Source organism: Sus scrofa, chromosome 1 (genome assembly GCF_054392235.1).
Source record: "Sus scrofa isolate SSC_HxYL_T2T_F1_AM1 chromosome 1, Sscrofa_HxYL_maternal_Yorkshire_Landrace_v2.0, whole genome shotgun sequence".
NCBI classification, from domain to species: Eukaryota; Metazoa; Chordata; class Mammalia; order Artiodactyla; family Suidae; genus Sus; species Sus scrofa.
In genome coordinates, this window is record NC_139383.1 from 121428514 (window position 1) to 121446884 (window position 18371).

The 18371-nt window shown below is 43.0% G+C and overlaps 1 long non-coding RNA gene across 1 annotated transcript in view; it reads left to right on the forward strand.

Annotated features, from left to right (window-relative positions):
* Positions 1-18371, forward strand: part of LOC110260996 (uncharacterized) — a 625553-nt gene that overhangs the window by 457632 nt on the left and 149550 nt on the right. The window contains exon 5 of the long non-coding RNA XR_014810176.1: positions 16182-16234. This is a non-coding gene — a long non-coding RNA (uncharacterized LOC110260996). The remainder of the gene's footprint in view (positions 1-16181; positions 16235-18371) is intronic.

Sequence of the window (18371 nt, forward strand, 5' to 3'; positions counted from 1 at the left end):
ACAGGCTGGAGTTAAATAATATTGCATGTTTTTCATTTTACCGTGATGAATGCAAAGCTATTAAATAACCTTTTAAAGAGTTGGTGTAATTATCTGTAAACAGTAATGTTACAAAAAAAAGGTCAAGTTGTCCTGCCATTAGATGTTTATGGATATAAACTGGATTTATGTTTCCATAAAACAGGCACCGACTAACTAGATTAATTCTCCACAAACTAAACCAACTGTAGTAATATTTAGACACAATAAAATGATACCAATTAAAACAATTTTATTTTTTGTGTCATATTGATTAACGGCGCACTAAAATTAACCAGAGACCTTAAACTCTGAATGGTTGGCAAAAGGCATCCACATCTCAATGTTATTACCAACAAGAAGAGCAGTTAAGTGAGATGGCTGTGCAATAGTATGAATATTTAATTAATAATTAGTCATGTAATTTCTCCTCAGGAATTATTATCCCTCAAACTGGTTTGTGAATTTAATTATTAGCAGCCTTTTTGTTTCCATGTCCCCTCATTACTGTCAGGATTGATGTAACATAAACTTCATTAAAAATTAAAGCAAGAGTCTTAATTACAAGGCTACCCTGACTGAAGTTAGAATTAGCCAAGTCAGTGATGTGCAAATGAGTGCATTATTTAAGAAACATGCTGGAAGTAGTTATGCTAATGTGGGAGGTTCGCAGTAGCAGACCTTTTCACTTGCAGTTGCATATTCATTAAATGCACTATGCAAATTTAATGTAGCAGTCTTAGTAATGCGTTGTTAATTTATTCAGATTTATTGAGTACGACTTGTAAAAAAAAGTACAAATTTAATTACTCTATCTAGTAGGATGATATTAGGAGATAGCAGAGGTTTAAAATGTGTTGATCTGGATTACTGCAGTTTGATGGAAGACGTGGTATCAGAGGACACAATTTTGATAACTGGGCTTGAAAGAATATTTGATTTACTTATGGAATGATCTAAGAAATCACTAAAATGGCACATGTTCCTTCCCAATAGGAAAGTAAAAAAGTCTCGGTTGTATTAACTTAAGAGCTAAAGCAGTGCTGAGTCCACAGCCTAATGGTCGTAATGACTCTACAGAGACCAGTAAAGGTTATGGATGGAGATCCACGTGAAGCAAACTGTCTTTGTGGAAAGTTCATTGGTGGTTGGTTGGTGTGCCGGCGACCGTTGGATGGAACCACACAGGAATCTCACTTTCTCTGCAGCAGAAACACCCTGGCACCCGCCTGCTGGTGCCACCTTCTCAGGTGCTGAGACATAACCCCCACTCGCCCTGGTCACCACGGTGTCTACACTTACTTAGTGGACACACTGGTATTGTTCTTTCTGCATCTGTGCTCACCTGATCCTCTGAAAAGCCTGGCAATTGTAGGTTTTCTCACACCCATTTTACAGATGAGAAAACCGAGGCTGAGATTGGAGTAGTAATCGATGCAGGTGAAAGGCCCGACATTCAGATCTAGACCCCTGTTACTCCTGTTACTGCATGGTGGTCTCCCACCGCCTCCCCCCTCTCCCCCTCCTCACTCCCTGTTTCCTGTCTCTCTTCTCCCTCTATCCCCTGTTTTTCCTTTTCCTCCCACTCTTCTGTCCTCTCTTAATATCTTTTCCTTTCACTCTCAGATACACACACACAGGTGTATAAATATACTTGAAAAACTGAAAATGGCTGACCTGTTTGTCTTAAATTGCTACAAATATATAGGTTAAATTGGAATAAAACTGTTTAAAGTTCAGTAAAGCATCCCCTGGCCACCCCATTAAGACTGGTAGGGAACAAACTGGAAATGCTCTCTTTGACTCAAGGCTCAGACACCACTGTGCATGTTACTGTTAGCAGCTTGGTTGGCTTAGAACTCTGCACACATCTTTTAACACTTTAAACAGTGTTTGGCCTTTATAATCACAAAAATCGAGCCCAGTCCATTTTTAATACTATTAATATTTTATCTTGATTTGGGGGGTCAGGGTGCTACTACTTCAAATTGGTAAATCTTCTGGAGAAAAATCAATACACACTTTCCTGAGCTCTAGTAATGAACAGGCCAAATGATTACTAACCACGTGGAGTGCCTGGTTCTCAGCACCCATCTTTGGAGGCATTCCAAGCTCTCTGATATATTCAGACAGTCTGCCCTGTACCTATTGATCTTCTACTAACAGAGGGAGAAGCTAAGCACCTCACCTTAAAGTAAGCCTATGAATTGATCACAGGCTGAAAGTTGGTGCCTTTATAAAGATCTTTCTGAATAATTCATAAGTAAGGATCCAGAAAATTACGTGGCAAAGCAGATGTTCTGTTTGAGTCTCCTGGGTGAATCTTTTCATCTTATGTCCCACATCTGAAGGCAGATCCCAGCCACCCGCTTCCTGCCTGCTGTCCATTGCTCCACTTAATACATACCATTCTGCCTTGGTTCATGCTTAAGTCTGTGTGTGTGTGTGTGTGTTCCTGCCATTGAATTACAAACTTCTGGAATCCAGAACTGATCTTATTTGTCTTTGGTCAGTAGCAGTGATGTTCTGGTAGACGTTTAAAAACAAGCTCCCTTAAAAAAACGAATAAGCCCTGGTTTGTAGCTTTTGCCAATTTCCTTGGTAAATGCTCTCATCATGTTGATTTCTGTCCACCTCCATGATGTCACTAAATGTGGAGTTGGAAAGAGAAAAACAATTGCATACCATTATATAATACAACCACCACCACACAGATGTGATAGATGTAAATAAACTCAAGAGCATAAGTAACATGAAAATAATATCATGGAATAAATGGGAAGTGATGAATTTTCCATATTTATATTGCTTTTCATGTAATTTATTTAATTGCACATTTATATAATTTTTAATAATGTCTGTATCTAACAAGTCAGCTCACAAAATTCTCTGAAATTCAATAATTGGCTCCAGGTCATCAACAGGTACTAGGAAGAAAAAGATTTGCCATTAAAAACACAGCCACAACCAATAGTAAAAAGAAAAAAAATCTGCTGGGTCTGTTTCTTCTACTAAATTGCTGCTTTACTCTTTCTATGGGAGAGGCAACCCCACCCCAAAATAAGCATTCGAGTTGGCTCCTGCTCAGAGAGTATCTGTAATTTCACAGCATCTGCTAGGATTTCTATTGCAAAAGGTTAGCATCTTTGAGCAGATAACAAAGTTTTTTTCGTGATGGCAGAGGTATGGGCACATCTATCCCTTGGAGCAATATGAGACAAGAGAGTGGAGGGAATCAAAGATAAGTTATTAAATATTCAGCCAAAAAATATGTGGTTCTGATAGCACACATACCAGGTGCAATGCTTGGTGCTGGGGACCCCAAAATAAAGGGGACTGGAAGTTTCCTGTTGTGGGGATCGAGGGTGGACTCCCTGCAGAAGGCACAGTTAAGAAGTCCAGGCAAGAGGAAAGGCAGGGTTGATGAGACAGCCTGGTCCTGAGCCCCAAAAGAGCTTGTTCACTGAAAGAAAGAAGCCCTGTAGCTGGCTTGCACTTGGCAAATGGGAGGTGGAGAGGTGGGGTGAGACAAGGCTGGTGGGTGTTGGAAGGAGCCACATGACCCAGTCCTGGTGAGCTGTGTTGAAGACTGGAAACAGAATGACTTTCTGATTCTTCCCCCTCATTAAACCTAACACCACGTGCCCCTTGATTTTTAGGCAGTAGACTCCTGAAGCCAGGGCCAGGTATCCAGAGGGCTACCACAGGGTCCGGGCCAGCAGGGACTAGATAAAAAAACGTGTGGAAGGGAATGAATAGAAACATGCCTGCCCTCCCCCTTCTTATAGGGTTGGGTTCAGGGTTCGGGCTTGAGGTGACTTCGAGGAGGTGCTTGTGACTGAGCCAGACCTGAGAGCTGCTGGAGAGGCTCAGACCCCAGGTTTTCCCAGGTCTTGAGGATAAGAGGCCTGCCCAACCACTGGGAGGCACTAGTTCCCAGATTTCTGCATTCTTGGACCTCTAGAAGCTCTTTAAGGCCAATGGGTTTGTCAGTCCTTGTTGGAACTGTGGTCACTGTGAAGGGCTCTGATGGGACCTGGGCTGCAGGCGTGAGTCCTGTGCCCCAGGGAGAGGTGGGAGTGCATGTAGCTTGGAGCTCAGGTGCACCCTTCCTTGCTTCACCTGTCCCCGTAGGTGTGTGTGCTATGGCTTCAGGGATAACGCAAGACTCCCTTGCCCTTCCCTACCATTTGGCTCTCCCACCTACTTCCGAAGCCTGAAACTGCCCCTCTGTGAACTAAAGATGCTCAGTCCCCTGGAATATAAATTCCCTAGACTGGGAGAAATGAGGAAAAAGGAATACTTCATATTTATTGATCTCTGCCACTGTGCTCGGTACTTTATATGCTTTATCTCATCTATTCCTTGGAACAGGGTCATGGGATAGATACCATTATTACCCCCATTTTACAGAGAAGAACCCTGAAGTATCTAAAGCTCAAATGACTTATCTGATGAGAATGTCTAGTGGGTAAGTTACAGTGCAGGGACCAGATCAAGTATTTTTGATGTAAAGCCCATATATTAAAGCCAACTCTTCCTGACATTGTGCTGCCACTTAATTTTGATACTGGGGAGTTCCCGTCATGGCTCAGTGGAAATGAATCTGACTAGTATCCATGAGGATGCAGCTTTGATCCCTGGCCTCATTCAGTGGGTTAAGGATCCGGCGTTGCTGTGAGCTGTGGTGTAGGTCACACATGCGGCTCGGATCTGGTGTTGCTATGGCTGTGGTGTAGGCCGGCGGCTACAGTTCCGAGTGGACCCCTAGCCTGGGAACCTCCATGTGCTGCGGATGCGGCCCTAAAAAGACAAAATAATAATAATTTTGACACTGGAAGGGGTTACAAAAGGTCATTTTTATCCAGCATTCCCAAATGTCCCCAAGGAACAAAATCACATGGGAGTACTTGTTAGTCATGGTGCTTTCTAGTCCTCTTCCATGGGGTTTAGTCTAGGATGGAATCCTGGAGTTTGTATTTTTTTTTAATCACTTAAAAATTTTTAAATTATAGTTGATTTACAGTGTTGTGCCAATTTCAGCTATACAGCATAGTGACCCAGCCACGTATACATGCATACACACACACACATACATATACACATATACACATATATATATATATATATATATACGCACATTCTTTTCTTCATGTTATCTTCCATCACGTTCTGTCCCAAGAGATTGGATGTAGTTCCCTGTGCTGTATAGGAGGACCTCATTGCTTATCCATTCAATGTATTTAATAAGATGATTGTTTCCAAGGAAGTTTGGGAACACTGGTGGGCAGGAATGTGCTGTTTGCACTTTGCTCAGGACTGAAGCATATAAAGATGCTAGCCCAAATACCTATCTCTCAAATGAAGGACTAGCTTTAATCTACCTGGCAACATTAATGTAAACATTAATTCAGGAAATCAGTTTGCTGAAGTCATATGTGCAGTTAGAAGATGGAAGAGTGTAAGACCATTAAGAGACAAATCACTGGTGAGTTGTGTAGCAATAGTATCTGGGGGCAGATGGCCTAAAAAATAAGCTAAGGCATTCATCTCAGATGAGCTCTTCAAATTTCCTGAGCCTTGGTTTTCTCATCTGTAAAATGGTGAGAATAATATCAGCATGATAAAAGTGTGAAGACTAGGTGAGAACTGGCCTGGAACAGCACAGTGGTGAGTGTCACTTCTGGCCCCCCGAACTGCCCAGGTTCATGTCTCAGCTCTGCCACTTACTCTCTGTGTGCCTTTGAGTAAGTTGCTTAACTTCTCTCTGCCTCAATTTCCTCTTGTGTAAACATCAGCCCTACTCATAGAGTTGTTGGAAAGACTTACTGTAAAGTTTTTAGCATAGTGCTAGGTGAACAGCAGGTGTTCTGATAATATCTGTGAGGTTATTATCGGACTGCCTAGCACATGGTCCTAGTGCATATGGTTTTCTCTGGGACTAAAAGCCCAGTTGAGCACAAGATCCTTCTATCCTCTGACTCTATTCAAAAGCAAAAAGTGCACATGGACTTTTCAGTGATGATTTTAGAGAAAAAAAGCAGAGGCCACCCAAAGAGAGTTGCTCTTGACTCATTTTACTCTTGAGGCTGAAGTGGAGGACGTACCGCTCCCTCCAGATGAAGATGATGAAACAGGCACCCCAGGTTGTTGTTACTGTGGAGCAAGTCATTTCTCTTCTCTGAGCTTAGTTCCCTTCTTTATAAAAGGCTCTTTCTAGGCGTTCCTATCTGCAATGGCACAACGGGATCGGCGGCGTCTCTGGAGCACAGGGATGCAGGTTCAGTCCCCATCCTGGCACAGTGGGTTAAGGATCTGGTGTTGCCACAGCTGCAGTGTAGGTTGCAACTGTGGCTCAATCAGATCCCTGGCTCAGGAATGCTGTGAGGTGGCCAAAAAAGAAAAAAAAAGATACAGAATAGAAAATACTATGAGTCAATGATGAATACTCCTTGAAACTACCCTTCACGTATCGGTGACTTTGATGGAAATTCGAGGACTGGGGAGAAATCCCCGGGGGGATTGTGTTGTTATGACTTTCTCCTCACAAGTTAACCTTTTTATTTAAGACCCCTCAGTCGTATAGATTTTCCATTGCACGTGGTTTTGCTTAGCTTGTCCCCCTGAAATGATGGTCTTAATCATAAATTCTAATTGGAACAGGATCCACCTCAATTTATTCCTAATGCCTCGGAAAAGCAGAACTGTTTCGAGGAATACATTGAGATGGATTCTGTTCCAATTAACAGTTTGACTCGGTTAAGGTGTTGTTAACCCCCTGTTGTTCTCTGATAACCAATTCATAGGTGGCAGGTTATTGGCCTGGCCAGAGCTAGCAAGGAGAGGAGGGCTACCTAAATATGGTAACCACTGTGAGTGGTGTGGACTTGGCCCTGTCCCCTCTACCCCACTCCCACTCCCCCCTTAGCAATTCCAGGGCGTGATCCGTTAGCTTGCTTTAAGCTCTGATTGAATTGGGCTCCTCTGTCTATATCAGAAGTAGAATGTTCACACCTTATTCAGATACATTCCCTATCATTCAGGATTCTCCAGGGCAAGAGAACCAATGGAATGTATACACACAAGACAGTAAGGTATTTTAAAGAGTTGGCTCATGTCCTTTGTTGAGGCTGACAAATCTGAAATGTGTAGTTTAGGCCAGCAAGCTGGAAACTCAGGAGTTTTGTGTTATAGCATTGAAGCAGAATTCCTTCTTCAAGAAATCTCAGTTTTTTCTCTTAGGGCCTTCACATGATCAGATGGGGCCCACCCACATCATGGAGGGTAATCTGCTTAAAGCAAGTTGATGGCAAGTGTTCATGGCAATTGTAAAATACCTTCACAGCAACAGCTAAGCTAGGGTTTGACCCAACCACTGGGCGCCATAGCCCAACCATGTTGACACATAAAAATTAACCATCATAGATTCCATGAATTCTATTTACAATCCCAGGAAGAGTTTGCCTAAACTGGAGACTGGGTGTATAGAGAGGCAGCAGATTTGAGGTATGGTGACTGTGAAGGCCACCCAGTGCCACCTGACACAGAGGGCTCAGTTTTTATGTTAGATGCCCTTTTCACATCACAGTCTCCAGGTGTTTTCCCAAGGCAAGAATCAAGATGCTTTGTTGGGCAAAGGAAGGGCCACTTCTCTTTGATGGTCCAGGAATGTAAAGCTCATGGCAATTCCTAAACCCACCGATGCCAAAAGAAGGAAGAATAGACACAGCCACAGATTTCTATAAACCAGTAGGTAAATATTCATGATTGAATGCCCAGCCTGTCAGGCACTCTTGGGAGATTTTGGACCAAAATAGAGCCTCAGAATTTCCATTTCCACTGGGCAAACAGGAAAATGAGATGATGCAAAATTGATGTGTGTGGAAAGCACAGTGATTGGGCATTTACATCTATTTAATTAAGGAACACGTTGTAACCTCTATTTACTTCTGTTTAATTAAGGGATTGCTCGTTTCGGAGGAGATATCATGCTGGGCCTTCTACTACTTTTGTGATTCAAAGCTCGGCTAAGGATGTATGGGAAATAGTTTGGTGATCTTAGCTCAGTCCCTAATGGCAAGAGCTTCACATTACAAAGCCAATAAACTATGCTGCCAGACTTGCAAAAAGAGAGTCAGGGGGCTTATCAAGAAAATGATCTCTTCCAGACACAGGAGGTCATTCGTGAGAATGTGTGTTATTCCAGAATAATGCTGATCAAAAGTTAGAACCACAATACATTTCTTATTCAAGTAGGAAAAGAAAGAGCCAAGGAAAATTATTAGAGCTTTAAGGCTCTTAAATCATAAAATTTATTTAGCATTTTTAGAAAACTAAAGTATTGTTGATTTCCAATGTTGTGTTAGTTTCAGGTGTACATCAGTGTGATTCAGATATATTTATCTTTTTTCAGATTATTTTCCCTTGTAAATTATTACAAAATACTGAGTAGAGTTCCCCATGCTGCACAGCAGGTCCTTGTTATCTATTTTATATATAGTAGCGTATATATGTTAATTGTAGATGCCTAATTTATCTTTCCCCCTTCCTCTCCTTTGTTAACCATATGTCTGTTTTCTATGCCTGTGGGTCTCTTTCTGTTTTGTACATAAATTCATTTGTATCATTTTTTTAGATTCCGCATAAAAGTGATGTCATATGATATTTCCCTTTCTGTTTGATTTACTTTCCTTAGTATGATAATCTCTGGATCCATCCATGTTGCTGCCGAGGGTATTGTTTCATTCTTTTTTTTTTCCTTTGGCTGGGTAATAGTCCATTGCATACATGTACCGTATCTTCTTTCTTCATTCATCTGTCAATGGACATTTAGGTTGTAAATAGTTCTCCAACTAATATTAGGGTGCATGTATCTTTTCGAATTATGGTTTCCTCTGGATATATGCCCAGATATATGGTTTCCTGCTGGATCATATGGTAGTTCTATTTTTAGTTTTTCAGGAACCTCCATACTGTTTTCCATAGTGGCTGTACCAATTCACATTGCCACAAACAGTGTAGGAGGGTTTCTTTTTTCTGCACCTCCTTTCCAGCATTTATTTGTATATTGACCAAACAATTGGCCCTGCCTGGGCAGAGGCAGAAAGGATAAGAAGAAAGACAGGAGTTCCCATTGTGGTGCAGTGGAAAAGAATCTGACTAGGAACCTTGAGTTTGCAGGTTCGATCCCTTGCCTCGCTCAGTGGATTAAGGATCTGGCGTTGCCGTGAACTGTGGTGTAGCCTGCAGATGTGGCTTGGATCCTGCATTGCTGTGGCTGTGGTGTAGGCCGGCAGCTGTGGCTCCGATTGGACCCCTAGCCTCGGAACTTCCATATGCTGAGGCCACGGGCCTAAGAAAAAAAGAAGACAGAAAGCAAGGGGATATGATTTTCTGTATACATGATAGTTCCCACCTTACTCACATGTTGATTACATTTTTCTGCTTGAGGAAGGCATTTCAGAATGAAGGTAATGCATTCTTTCATTGAAATTTTATTGTCTTCTTTGTCATTGCTCTGAGAAATGACCTTGGGGTATCTCTATTAAGTACTGTGAGTCATGGTTAAACACTAGAGGAGAGTGGAAGAAGAGCTATTCTAGAAAGAATTAGGAGAAGAGATGGCCAGTAATTCTAAGAGGCTGCGGTGGGGGGAGGAAAGTTTGGGATCTCCACCCAACTTGCCAGCCCCTGCTTATCCAGCTAGATCCCCTATCTCTATTGAATATCACCATTTAATGTCTCTTTAAATACTAGCTGGCTAATGAGACAAAGTCATCAGCTAGGTACCAGACTTCTCAGGGTCTTCCTTCCATTACCAGGAAGCAAAAGAGCCTCTTCACAGTGGTCTTCTGGAGACAACGCTCCCCACCCTTAAGTCGAAATAGAGAATGACACCAGAAGATGAAATGCTTGCCTTGCTTGCTGGTTCTTTTTGCACCTGTCTAGACTGTAACTTCTCTAAAACAAGGACCACACCCTATACCTATGTGATGACCACACAGCACCTTGCCAGTACATTGCACATTGTGAGAACTGAATTAACACAAAAGGGATGAGTGACAGCTTTGCTCTGGTAAAGTTGCTTTGTTTTTTCTTAAACTCACTGTGTATTCTTCCCTTACCTTCTAGAAGGTCCTCTGCCTCCCTCTTTCCCCTACATCCAAACCCAGCCATTTGCCAAGGCCATGAACAAGTCCCTCAGTATCTTTCATATATCCTGCCTCCAAAGACCTGCATCACATGATGACTGATGTCTGGTTGGTAAGGAGCATATGGTGCTTAGCAGTATTTTTGCTTCTTTCATTGCCTTTGTACATGTCTTATCTCCTCAGTCAGATGCTGACCCTGTATGTGACCTCCCCTCTCCACACCCTGGCCAATGTGCAGCGCTGGCATGATACCTTGTACATAATGAGCTCTCAATTAATGTCTGTGGTTGCTGATGGATTTGATGCTGACAAGCTGCGCTATAAACTCCTTGGTGAAAAGGGCCAAGCCTGTCTTGTTCAGTATTAGATTCCTTGTACCTACTATGGGAGCTGCTCAAAATAATTTTTTTTTTTTTTTTTTTTTTTTTTTTTGCTTTTTAGGGCTGCACCCGGAGCATATGGAGGTTCCCAGGCTGGTGTTCAAATTGGAGCTGCAGCTGCCAGCCTACACCACAGCCACAGCAACTCGAGCTCCAAGCCACATCTGCGATCTACACCACAGCTCACAGCAACGCCATATCCTTAACCCACTGAGTGAAGCCAGGGATTGAACCCGAATCCTCATAGATTCTAGTTAGATTCTTAACCTGTTGAGCCACAATGGGAACTCCTCAATTTTTTTTTTATCCAAACACTTTACAAAGAATATTGGTTACATGAATAGTTGAATAAATTCATGCTTGGGATGCAATTCCTTGCTGCTACATCTAAAATCATACCTTGAATGCATATCAGTTACTGACTACCTAGACATTTGAGGAAATACTTTTTCTTCCCTAAAGAGAGCTTTGATTGAAACTAATACATAGGTCTCAAGACTTCTGACTGGAGTGGTAATGGGAAAAACTTTTTTTGAGTACCTGCTACCTTAAGATATTAGGCTAGACATTGCAGGAATGCAGAGGTGACTTAGAGTCAGTCCTACCCTGGAAGAATTTAAGTTTAGTCAGAGTTCATCAAAGAAACAAGCAAATGTTACAGGGTAGAATGTAATGCATCATAAGGAACAAAAAACTGCAGAAATAAAGTGCAGGAGATTAGAAAGATCAGGAAAGTTTTTTTGGTTTTTTTGTTTGTTTGTTTTTGTCTTTTTGTCTTTTCTATGGGAGGCATATGGAGGTTGCCAGGCTAGGGGTCTAATCGGAGCTACAGCCACCGGCCTATGCCAGAGCCACAGCAATGCCAGATCTGAGCCATGTCTTTGATATACACCGCAGCTCATGGCAACGCCAGATCCTTAACCTACTGATCGAGGCCAGGGATCAAACCGGAAACCTGATGGTTCCTCGTCAGATTCGTTAACCACTGAGCATGACGGGAACTCCAAGATCAGAAAAGATTTGACAGACATAGTAACCATTAGGAAGGACAGAGTTCCAATACACAGAAATAAAGGAGAAGAGCATTCCAGACAAAGGCGAGAAAGCAGTATGCACATAGGGATAAGGGTACGAAAGGTTATAATATGCTCAGAAGAGAGCAAGTGGTTCAGGGAACATAGAGGAAAGAAAAGTCGGGGTTGAGGTTGGGAAGATTCAGCTAGGGTCAGGTTGTAAGAGCTAGCTGCCATGGTAGGGTGTGGGAGACTACCTTGCAGGCAGGGAGTGGGGGCACTTGCTTATGGATACCAAAGTAGTCTCCTCTAATCCAAACATTTGGCTCTCCTAACCCACAGCTGAAAAATTGCTCATACTGTTCTATTTGCAGAAGTGAAGATTTGCTCTTGCGTCTAAATTACAGGGTGAACTCTTGATAAGCCTTCATCTCTGTCCTTTCAAGAGTCTTAAGGGTTTCACACTATGTTCAGTGGAAACTTAGAGTTCTGCTGAGGTTTACCTGGATTCCGTGGGAGTGTTTTTTTCAGATGGTGAAAATCTCTAGCTCTTTTTGTGAAGCCATGGGTTTATTTATTGCTTGTAGTTTACAGTGGTGAGAGACTATTGTTTTTATTTATGACTCCTTTCTTCTAATCAATTGCTATTGACAGTGGCACAGAGTAAGTGGTTACTGTATGCTTCTGTAGCAAAACGAAGAGGTTTAAGTCTATTTTTTCCTAGAGCTTAGTAAGAAATTACCATGCAAAAGATCCACAAATTAGACCTTTATAATTTTAGGCAGTATTGCAAAAATTGTCATCTGTCCACCTAAATCCATTCTCCCTTTGTTATTACACTTGCAGTCAATCTCAGCTACACTGCATTTCCCAGCCTCCCTTGTACTTAGATTTGGTCATGTGACATTCTTCTTGCCGATAGAATGCAAGCTAGATGCCATTTCTCTAGCTGGGCTTTAGGTAAGCCTCCTCCAAGATCTCCTTCTCCCTCCCTCTGACTGAAACATGGACACGCTGAGCCCCATTTTCATGCAGACGGTGACAGTACTCTAGAGGATGTTGGAGCTATAACTTAGAAGGAACCTTGGTCCCTCCGTCACTGTGGATCATTTTTTTCAGACCTGCTATAGAAAGAGAAACAAAGGTATATATACTTGAAGCCATTCTCTTTTTTGGCCTTTTTGTTATAGCAACCTAGCTCAACCCTAATAATTTCAACACTAGTACTGTAGGTGTGGTGTTGCCATAACCCAAACCTAAATTACATAGACTTGGCTGAGCTGTCAGATGGCAGATGGTGAGGACACACGTATTTCCAGCTAGACAGCTAATGACCTCTATTATGCCAGGATAAAGTCTCTTTAGTAACACCATTTCTTGTTATAATTTGAAGGCTGACCATGGAACTACCAAGAATATAGCTCTCAAGGAACAGGAAGAAAGAGCCAGAATGTGTATTATCTTTGCTCTTAGTAAGATATTAATTATAAGAAAGAGATGATTTTAAGCAAAGATGCAAGCAGAGATGGGAAAGAATGGAGAAAGCCCTGAAAGTTGAAGCCGTAAAAAAGAGCTATCTCTGCATCTCAAACAGCAAAAGATAAAATTGCAGTTGCTCAAGGAGTCTGGCAAAGTCCTTCAGATGGCTTCATAGTGCTGACTGTTAAAGGAGAGAGTGAGAGAGAAAAAGAAAGAAGGGGAGAGAGTGAGGGGCAAGGGGAGAAACATGGGTCAAGCAAACTCAAAAACTTGGTCAAAAAAACCCCTGAGCTGTTCACTGGTACATGGAAATAACCAGAGCAACTAACCTTACCGGACTTTAAGCATTATCAAAGAAACCATGAGCTTGCCTGTAAAAGCATGAGACAGTCCCAACCTTAAGGCAAGGCTTAGGCTCTGAAACCGGAACCAGCAGAGAATAAATGTAAAAAGCCTTCAGCCACTAGTAGGGGCATATTCCCACTACTGACTTCAGATGTGGCCTTGGAGGATGAAAGGCAAGGAAGACTCCTTAGAGGATGAAGCCAGAGGCCACATGGGAAGATAAATGCATTTTTCTTAGGGACCCTATCCAGGTTCTTACCAGAGAATTTCCTCCATGTCAGGGAAGGGGGATGTTCATTTTTCCCCAGTAGGATTTAATCATAGATATTGGCCAATAACTGCTCTGTTTTCCATGCCATTGTGGTTATCCTGATTATGCTCCAGCGTGGTGTATAGGGGTAGAACAGGCATGTCTTTTCATTTCTAGGTTGCCAGACCTTGAGAAACCAAATCTGATCCTGAGAGGACTGTGCATCTCATGGAGATGTTGGACTTAGAACTGATGGCACTTGTCTTCTTTGGAGAGAGGGCTCTTTGTGGGAGGCAGAACGTGCACACAGGTAGTGGAGACCAGATGTATGGTGGTAGCCACTGCTACCTATGCTTCAGACCCCATTCCCTCCTTCTTCTGTAGCAACAAAATTGGCTGCCTGCTATGCATGGTTACCCAGCCTCCTTTAAAGTTAAGTGTGCCCAGGAGTTCCTGTCGAGGCTCAGTGGAAACAAATTTGACTAGCGTCCATGAGGACGCAGGTTTGATCCCTGGCCTTGCTCAGTGGGTTATGGATCCGGCATTGCCGTGAGCTGTGGTGTAGTTTGCAGACACAGCTCCAATGTGGCATTGCTGTGGCTGTGGGATAGTCCAGTGGCTAATGCTCCTATTTGACCTCTAGCCTTGGAACTTCTATATGCCGCAGGTGCAGCCCTAAAAAAAAGTAAAGTTAATTGTGCGCATGTTATATGTGTACTCATAGAATGTGAGCCCAAGTGATTTTGTCACTTTTGTTCTAGGGTCATTTCCTTTCCTCTTCCCCTTCCCCTAGACAAAGTAGCAACCAGCTTCAACTGTGTGATCATGAGATGAGAAACAACTTGGAAGGAATCTGAGTCCTTGAAGGATCATGTTGAACATGGCTTCCACCTTGTACTATTGCACCAGAAACGTAAACTTCTGTATTTTCGCAGTTCCTACATTTTTAAGTCTCTTTACTACAGCAGTTTAGCTTTACTGGAACTGGTTCACCAGATGTGAGTACATTGATTTCCATGTGCAACCAAGGCTTATATCAGAAAACGAACAATTAAAATCTGCCATTTTACTAGGGTCATGCAAAATGTTTTAGGACTATTCTTTGGTTGCAGAACTCTTGTAAAGTTTAATTGAAAGCCATTGGGGTAAACTTTAGTCTTCTGTAAGTTTATTTGATTGATTGATTGATTGATTGATTGATTTGGGGCCACACCCACAGCATGTGGAAGTTCCCAGGCTAGGGGTCAAATTGGATCTGCAGCTGCCAGCCTGTGCCATAGCCACAGCAATGCAGGATCTGAGGCACCATAGCTCACGGCAATGCCAGATCCTTAACCTGCTGAGCAAGGCCAGGGATTAAACTCACGTCCTCATGGGTACTAGTTGGGTTTGTTACCGCTGAGCCACAATGGGAACTCCAGTCTTAAGTAATTTTAGAACAACTCACTTGGAAGAATAGGATCATAAAAACCTTAAAAATAAGATTTTTATTAATATGAAATTTTAAAGGAAATAAATAAATGACATAGAATTAATTTAGAGAATGTGAGTTGAAAAGCTAGCATGAAATGCTTCTGCCATCATCACAATACCGAAAAGCCTGATAATGACTGAATAGTTTGGATTATTTGAAAAGATCTAATTGTTTTGTTTCTAAGCCCTGTGACTGGTTTGCAATGGCTTCCAATCAGTGAAGCTGAATAAGAGGTGTTTTACTCCAAACAAGATGGATGTTATCCTACCACCTTGTCTTTACTCAAACTCGTCTCTTTGCTTCATATACCCTTCCAGTTCCCCTCTTTTTTCCATAGTGAAATTCTGCTCATCTCTAAAGCCCAGTTCCAGGGTGACCACCTATGAGAAGACATCCCTAGTTCTCTCCCCTTTTGCCCTTTCCCACTCCTCTCTATCCCCATAGCACTTGGTGTGAAATGTTGGAGGAGCATCTTTCACAGCCCATTTCGGTTAGTTGTTTCATGCTAGATGGACCGTGAACTCCTTAAAAGCGAAGACAAGATCTTACTCATCTCCATCCTTTGTTCTTGGCCCACCCCTGACATGGAACAAGCTGCCCATAAGTAGTTGTTGAATTAAACAGATGGCCATTCCCAGGTCTGATACACTGCCTATACCCAGGAGAATAGATCCAGTTGGGTGAGGGGAGGGGTAGCATGATGGCAGCCCCTCTGTGTAATTATCCTCTTCCAGTGAATAATGGGGCTTCAGCTCTGTGTCTGATTCTTTGATGAAGATGAAACTATTTAATCAGGTTTGGTTGCTCATCTCATCATCTTCCCGCATCACACCCTTCCTGACGAGTTCATTAGCTGGAAGAAAAATTGATGACCTCGTTAGTTCTGCACATTGACTCACTTAGGACAAATTGGAGCTTTCGAATGTCGCTCAACTCTGGCCCATGGGAGACAAGGTCTCACTCTCAGAACTGTTTAGATACACGGTGCCCTTAGTGCCTTTGTGTAACCGGTTGCCCAGGAATTGTCTGTTGGAAACTGTTTTTTACAATGTAAATCTCTCTCTCTCTCAGGTTTCTCCTCAGCCTGCTCATTGAGGAAAGACCACTTGCTCACAGTGCCCAAGGTAAGCTCACTTTCTCTCCACCCCCAACTTAATTGTTTTGCTCTCTGCCACCCACAGATATCTTGTCATCCTCCAAGGCCTAGTTTACTTCCTGGCCCCATACCCATGCAGGAAACATTCACTTGCATTCCCCAGGGTCCTAACTTTGATGAATCTGGGGAGACAGAACATATTGGGATCTCAACCAAAGGACCAAGAGAGGAGGAATAAATCAGGACCATGGGCAGGGCCTGGAGAAAGGCACGTGGGCACAGGGGCTGCTGGCCTCTGCAGGTCTAGCCCAGGGTATGAAATGCTGAGCCTGCAGTAGCTCAAAATATGGCTGGTCCTGGTGCTGTCCAGGGTACCCATTTTGGCAATCAGAGCATAGCAGCCTGAGTAGGCTAGGTGCTGGTGGTCCTGAGGGTTAGGGGCAGAGGTTGAAAGATTGTGGTCCTGGGTGATACTCTTTTCCCTCTTTTCCTCAAATGTTCATCTTTCTCCTCCAGATCCCGGGTTTGATCCCTAGACTCACATGGCTTAAGGATCCAGTGTTGCTATGAGCTGCAGTGTAGGTTGCAGATGAGGTTTGGATCCCACATTGCTGTGGCTGTGGCATAGGACAGCAGCTGCAGCTCTGATTCCACCCCTAGCCTTGGAACTTCCATATGCTGCAGGTGAAATACACACACACACACACACACACACACACATACACACCTACATGGGCTGCAGCACAGAGACATGTAACTGACTGCTGGGCTAAACCCAAACATCCATTGTGGGCCAGCCTAGGGCTAGTATCCTAGGGCCATCCTTGTCTGGGACAGGATGTCATACAGACATCATTTGTTCATAAGGTACAAAATTTCACTCCCACTAAACAAATAAAATAGACAGTGGAGAGAAGTTTCCCAGACAGTCACTGGGACAGCTCAGGGGACACACCTGTTGAAGGCATGACTCTCCATTTTAGAGTTCATTATTTCACATGCCATCTCTAAACCTGGCCATTTCTTTCCATTCCTCTTTCAATGTCCTAACTCTGAACACCTTGGGTAGAGAAGGCATCTGCATATTGGCTCCTTCTGATTCACAAATCTATCCTGGACGCAGGAGTAGAGTCTCACAGAGGTGGAGCTACGCCTCTTCTCTGAAGTCCTGTTCAGTAAGGTGTCACCTGGAAGAAAAACTGGGAACTTCTCTACTCGCAAGAGGAGTCCATTTAGAAGCCAAAACTTTATTTATTTATTTACTTATTTTGCTTTTTAGGGCTGTGACCGCAGCATATGAAGTTCCCAGGCTAGGGGTCAACTCAAAGCTACAGCTGCCAGCCTACGTCACATCCACACCAACACAGGATCCGAGCCACATCTGTGACCGACAGCACAGCTCAAGGCAATACTGGATCCCCAACTCACTGAGTGAGGCTAGGGATCAAACCCACATCCTCATGGATACTAGTCAGATTTGTTTCCACTGTGCTGCAATAGGAACCCCCTAGAAGCCATAACTTTAGAAGCAAGTAAAAAGAAAGGAGCTGGGACTAAGAGGAAGTAGACTAAAGGTATAGGAGAACAAGGGCTTGGCAAACTCTGTGATGAATTTTGGGGACAGTAACAGGTTGTGCAACAGGAAATGGAAATAGCCTCCCTTTGTGAAGTGCTCTTCTGGTTAAAGAGCACAGTCTTTCACATTGGCTGTCCGGTGAGTTTCCCAAGGTCAGAACTGAGTCTAGGTCAACTCTGCATTACTTCATATCCCTCTCACCTGGACATCCATTCTGGTATAAAGCAGGTGTCTGGCAGATGTCCAGAAAATGAAAATTTTGGTCCTTCTGGTAATCCTGTGAGGCAGACATGACAGGAAGTAGTCCCGCTTGATGGTGATGGTGAAGGAAACAGAGGCTCATTGTCACTAAGGATGTGCTCTGGGCCCTACAGATTGCAGAAGATGAAAGTAGAACTCAAATCTAGGACTCCTGCCTCCTAGAAAAATGGTCTTTCCCACAATGCCAGAAGGAAATGTGGACTAGTCTTAAAAATCAGAGAACGTGGCATAGAACACGATGGTAGATGCAGGCAGGCGTTGGGGGTGGGGGTGTAACTGCGATGGATATTACTGTTTTGACAAGATGCCCTTTAACTTCATTTCCACC